Source organism: Dermacentor silvarum, chromosome 2 (assembly GCF_013339745.2).
Source record: "Dermacentor silvarum isolate Dsil-2018 chromosome 2, BIME_Dsil_1.4, whole genome shotgun sequence".
NCBI lineage: Eukaryota > Metazoa > Arthropoda > Arachnida > Ixodida > Ixodidae > Dermacentor > Dermacentor silvarum.
Genome location: NC_051155.1, coordinates 197,156,633 through 197,162,981, shown reverse-complemented (window position 1 = coordinate 197,162,981; position 6,349 = coordinate 197,156,633). Strand labels below are relative to the sequence as shown.

The 6,349-nt window shown below is 43.1% G+C and overlaps 1 long non-coding RNA gene across 1 annotated transcript; it reads right to left on the bottom strand.

The window, feature by feature from the left end:
* Nucleotides 1-1,602: 1,602 nt before the first annotated feature.
* Nucleotides 1,603-5,993, bottom strand: LOC119441198 (uncharacterized). The gene is made up of 3 exons (XR_005189818.2): nt 5,847-5,993; nt 3,180-3,362; nt 1,603-1,715 (listed from the first exon to the last, which is right to left on the bottom strand). It is a non-coding gene; the product is annotated as an uncharacterized LOC119441198 (long non-coding RNA).
* Between the last annotated feature and the right edge of the window lie 356 nt (nt 5,994-6,349).

Here is a 6,349-nt window from a genome sequence, read left to right as displayed (position 1 = left end):
GCAGAACATGTGAGAAGCCGACCATGCGCATCAACTTTGAACGGCAACCACATGTCAGGTGGCACTAAAGCTAACCATCATGAGGAGGCTCTACCCTAGACTCGTGGTATATGCAAGCCATGCAAGGAAACTGAACAAATCCACGGAGCACTTCCAAGCGTATAACTGCACGACCTTCAAAGCCACCGGCAAGCACGACAACAAAGAGACCTAGACCAGGAAAGGTGGAAAGCACAACACAAGACTGCTCAAGAACGATATGTGTGGTCTTTCCGAGCGTCAGTTTAAATTAAATCAAATCTTGGCTGGAGAGTCGTCCTTTACTGACAATTTTTTTAATAAGCCTGACAGACTTCTGTAGATGTTTACCTTTATACTAAGATATGCACTCACGTGTGCCTGCAGGTGTTGCAAAAATGGTGCGCTGCACTTTGACAGTGCTAACATTCTAGATGAAAGCAAAGATCACACGTACTCCTGGAAGCGCATCAAACGAGGAAAAGATGCAATACCTCCGTGAGCAAAGCTTCAGTTTTCTTGTACAGATCAAAATAAGACCTTTTTCTGCCTCAAGATAAGATGCACCTTAGAGTGTATGTCGGCCCTAAGTTCACCATTGGGACACGTTTTTCGTTTTGCATTGTGTGCATGCATGCACGATGCAGCGTTTATATTTAGCCTGCCATGTTGCAAGAAATTGTTTGCAAGGTCTTGCGCTGCAGTTATGTCCTCGAAAAATCTAGTTTTTTCAGAGATCACGTGGACCTGACTACGCAGACTGAGACTTATCTTCACAGGAATTCAGGTCGGCCATTTAAAGTCGTTTATTCCTTTTTTAATGGGCCCATATATCTGTTCCGATATAAATTAAGCTTGCCGTGTTTGACGCAGAACTATCACAGTAAAGCACAGTGCGTTTATGATGAATTTTGAGCTAAGCTCATGGGTACTAAACATTCATTGTAGCAGAACAAACTCGCAAGAACTTATCTGCTCTTGCACAAAGATGACAGACCATAAGTTCTTTGACATTGAAAGACAGAATCCGAAGTGCTGCAACTGTTAGGATGCCTCCAAAGCGAAAGTTTATAGCGAACACTTTAATGCACTTGTTTAGTATCTTCCTAAAGTTCCCTAAATCTGTGACAAAGGTTGGTTTTGAAAACTATTAACGCTGTGATTTCTGTCACTAAAAGCAAATGAACACTGGTGCTAGGGTAACATCCCCTTATTTATGTCGACTGCACCTTGAAGACCTTTCCCGTCAAGAATATTCTGTGCCTGCCATGGCACAGAATATTCTTGATCTACGCATGTAACTGTGCAACACTACGCCATTTATTTCCATTCCACAGATCAAACAACCTACCATTAAAGAATTTAAGTTTTAGAGAAGATATGAGTTGAAAACCTGAAGAACTGTCTTAAAAGAACCAAATAATTGAACACAGATGTACTCTAATGTTATGCCTATGAGACGAAACCCTGCAAAAATAATGTCACGGAGTGTAGGTCTAAAAGCTGCCGATGAAGCCTTTGTAACAGTACTCACGTCGTGTTCGCAGCCTCTCCGGTGACATCTCACGAGCCTTTTGAAGTGATGCCATTACACTTGCTTCGCAGGGATGTGTTTCATTTCTGCCATTTTCACAATTTTGTTGATCCCTTTTGCAATACAAGGTGATGGGTCAATCTTAGTCAGTCTTGCAAAGTCACTGCAAAATTGCAAAAAAAGATGTGTCCGAAGTGCACTACAAGAACCAAGCAATACATAGCAGTTATTTTTACCCATCATGTTATCTACAAGCACACAATTTACATTGAGATTTGGCAAACGACAGATGTAAACATCCAAGTGAGCACTCTGACTCACGAAATAGAAATGGCATTTTTCTTCTGAAGGTGTATGAGAAACTGAAAATTTCTAGTCACACAGAAAAGAAAACCAAGTTATGGTGCTCATTGTTTACTCTTTTTTATTGAAATAAAAATGAATCGAGTTGTCCCCATGTCTTAGCCACCACTACCCTTTTTCGCTTAACACAGAAAAGTTTTTAAAAATTGTCGCAGTTTCACCCGAAAGGCGAAGCATCAATTGCGATAGCAAATTAGTAGAGAGCTATACGGAGTAAGCATAGTAGTTTTATCAGCTGTATAAATTTGGACATGCAGCAGCATCAGCAACGCGCAGTACTGTTGTCGACGCCGTCGTCGTGCCCGCGTTCGCACCGAACGTGCCCGGCGTTGGTGACTGTTGCCGGTGCCTCTGCGGGTGGCTCGGAGGTTTTCGATGAGATCTGAACAGGACACTCGTCGAGCAGCGCCGGAAGTCTTTACCCACCTTCTGTCTCCCAACGTTTTTACATAAATAGGGATTTGGTGCGGCAGCTAAACGTCGCCTCCCCTCCCTCCTTTCCCCACCACCCCGGCCTTTCACGCCATGGAAGAAGTATTTGCTCTCTCTCTCTCTCTCTCTCTCCTCTATATATATATAAGTATATATATATATATATATATATAATATATATATGGTGATTGTAAAGGAGAAAAGAGATGCTTAATTCTGCAGCCCTTCATGGAGCACAGCGCAGAAGCGCGTTTGTCTTCCGCCATGTGTTCGCTCGCCATGAAAGTGCGCGTCCCTCGCGCCCTTTCAGTCGCACATACAGCATACGGCGATTTCATCACCGTTGACGTCATACGGAACCTCACGGCGACGGCAGAAAAAAGAAAGTCTTGCTTTCGGTAAGTTCAAAAGTTATCTCTTCAACACAGTTCTCTAGTATTTTTCACACATAAGCACTATGCACACCACACACACACAATGTAGTTCAGTCAGTATTCATCACAAATGCCAGTGTCTTCATACAAGCGTTGAACGACTTTCATTGCTTGTGGTGTACCTTTTGATGGCCAAGCGTCTGTGGCGCAAGTACAGCCTTGGTGACATAGCTAATGAGTCTTCTGCCCGAATACATTAGAGCACTAACTTTTTCATCAGATAAATATGTAGAGAGCAGTAGTCTTTTTTTTAGTACACTAGAACATGTGTGTGCATTAAAATTAGTTTTAAAACCATTTACAAAAGCTCTAGTTCTTTTTGAATGCAGCCGCCTCCACAACCATGCAGGCTAAGTTAATGTAAATGCTGTTTCATACATAGTAGCAAAAGTACTTACCCTCTCAAAGCTCATCATGTATGGGTACTTCCTCTTCGCCTCATGAATATTATTTATCAAGGCCATCCTTTCATTGATTTGATCCTCGTTAGGGGAGCATTTGTGACATTCACAACTGAGCCAGTCCGTGTGCATTGCAAAACTTGTTTCGTCTTCTCCGGCTATTGTAGAGATAGCAACATCCTGAGGGAAGCAACACCAATATAGCTGATTGCAGCATAAATACACCTGCACTATGCAAGGAAATATTCAAGTAATGTTCAAGAGGTATTGTCAAAAGTTAACGGCCTCATTTACAATCCTTTCATGTGATACATTTACACCAACACACAACTACGTAGGATTTCGTCAACCATGAAAATAGCTAATTAGGTGGATTAAGATATGGCCTTGTTCCCACCTGCTAGACAGGCAGCAAACCCACAAAGGACTGTGGTCGAGCACCAAATAACTTTATTAGTATCCGAAAGGCCTCGTTTCAACTGTATCCTTGCATTTTGTTGCAATTGGTCTTTCTGATTTATGGTATTTAGTTTCGCCTAGCTAAATTGATTTGTTAAATATTTGGCCTGCCTAAATTGAATCACGAATCCAAAATACTTTGATACCACCTCAAAACAGAGAGCACTAAAAAGACAATTAAATTCTGAGCGCTTCTACTCAGTGAAAATTAGAAATAGTTGAAAGCATTATCAAATGAAAATACTACGGTCACCATTAGCTTGCTACACGTCATCCTAGATAAACAAATCAACATATTGTATTTCACTGCGGAATGCCCCCCACGATCTTTTGCACTTTGTGCCACTGGAGCTCCACTGTGGCTGTTTCTTCACTGCCCTTCCTGCGTGACCCAAACTTCGTGTGGTTTTCGCCCACACAACCATCCCTAGGGAGAACTCTTCGCTGATTCTTGAATCTGTAGCGCAAGGCTACCTTCCAGGAGTCCCGCGAGTTGCATGAACAATAGAATAATATTGTGCTCGAATTCAGAGGTCACTTATTGTAAAGGGCCAAATGAAATGTTTAGTAAGCATCATAGAAACAAGGAAAAGGCAAAGCAGTGCAAACAACACAAATGACAGAACACATGCTGATACTACCAATTGAAAGTGGTTTTATGATCATGTGCAATAAGTTCTCTCAAGAAAGAACAGAAAGATTAATGACACCCCAAAAAACAAAAGTCAGACACAATTTCTGAGAGAAAAGAACTTAAGATTTCAGGTAGAGCAGTTTCTTTACGAGTGTGGTCGAAGGCGGGCTGACGCAAGTCACTCCTCTCATGTAGATGATGAAAGCTTCATAGGTTTCCCTAGGTGTTTTTCCTTGATATTAAAACGCACGTCTGGTGAAGCTTCTGTCCGCAGTTATTACGTTTGGAGTGTATGGGAATATTGCTCTCTGTTCCAGCCTCAATGAATTTGTACGCTCAAGGATTTTTACAATAATGGATGTGCCCAGAATCACATTGTCTAGAATCCCCACAGCTGGCTGCCCCAAGTAAAATAACAATTTACTTACAGCTCTACTTTCTACTACGTCCCTCAGTTGTGGGCTGTAAGCACACAGTAAGCAAATTACTACATCTCGAACTTTCTCACCAGCAAAACTATTTTATCATCTCAACAACTCGGCCAATAAAAAAGATAACAAAAAAATTTGGCGGTGCTCCAAATGCTCTGATGTATACAATGTGCAAAATACGCATGCTGCCACTCCAACCACGTTCCACCTACATATGCTCTTGTCATTATCAAACAGCAGATGCAAAACACGTAGCAGGTGCATTTGAAGTGGAAGCGTGCTCTGTCTTCAAATTTCTCAACGAAATTTAAGCTAGTTTAAGGCTACATATGCACATACCTCGACAGCCCCACGGGGGGTCTTCAGAAAAGTTCTAGCATCTTTTGGAAGATTCCGGAAAAACCGTGTGCTCTTAGAAGTCGGAGAGGCGGTGTCAGGGACCTGTGAGTAATGTTACATTGTAAAGCCCACTTTGCAAGCGAAGCTGCGAAATTTTAGCTGCTAGTGCTTTGGCTTCCTGCCCGTTCTGCGGTTTCCAGCACGTCAGCGTTAAATACATCGGAAAACCGTTCTTCTGAATCCTCACCGGCTTCGGATAGTCACCAGTCGACGGAAACCTCTGCATTACGATCTGAACAATCTGAGCTGCTTTCTGTGCAACCTGGGCCGGTATTTTGTAGCGATGCCTTATGCTTTATTTACTAGTCATAACATCCACCACTCACGGCCAGCTGATCCAGTTGATAACGTGAACGGACCGTCGCTCTGACCACTGACCAAGCGCGAAAAGCGCGAAGGGGCATTAGCAACCGGAAAGGCATCGCTACAAAATACCAGCCTTGAACAATAGACTGTAGCCGCGCTACTGCTAACAGGCGTTGCGCTTACTGCACTGAAGCTAGGATACTCGCTTTCGGAGTAGCTCGCTTGCGGTTCACTTTTGGGCACGCTACTGCTAGCCCGTCGCGAACGCTTACTGAGCTGCCGGTACGCAAGGCTGTCGCCGGCCTCGACAGGCTGGCCAAGCGCTTCAAACAATTCGGCAACCTCGCGGCGTGCTCTGCTCTTGACATATCTCAACATAGTGTTCATAATCAATACACATACGCGTGCTAGCTGCGCTAACAAACGTTTACTTACCGTTACGAGACAAAGGGCTGCTGTTCCCACCGGAGCTCACATCGCGTCTTCTGTGCCGCCGCTTTCGATGTTGCGATAAACAGACGTTCAAAGCTTGCGGTTCGTACGACTTTCCGATCGGTGGGCACTCTGGAGGACGCCAGTGACGATCACGTAGCCCCAGCCCCAACAGCAATTAAAAAAACTAATGCAAACACGCGACTTCAATTTCACTCCGGCTCCGAGAAGAATGATGCTATCGCAACGCAAATACGCCGCCAAAGCAGGCAGAAGGGAAACGCGAGACGTTGCGCCACAGCTGCTTCTTGCCAATTCTTCTTTAAAATTGCTACTATAATTACGGTATTATTTTATAATATTAAATGTAATATTATGTAATAATAATTATACAAAAAACACAACGTTCAGAAGGTTTTATCTTTAAAGTATAAACGAAAAGCTGTTGATTATTGTAGGCGCCATTTTGTTAAGGACAATTTACAGGACTTTGGCGTGAAATTTGA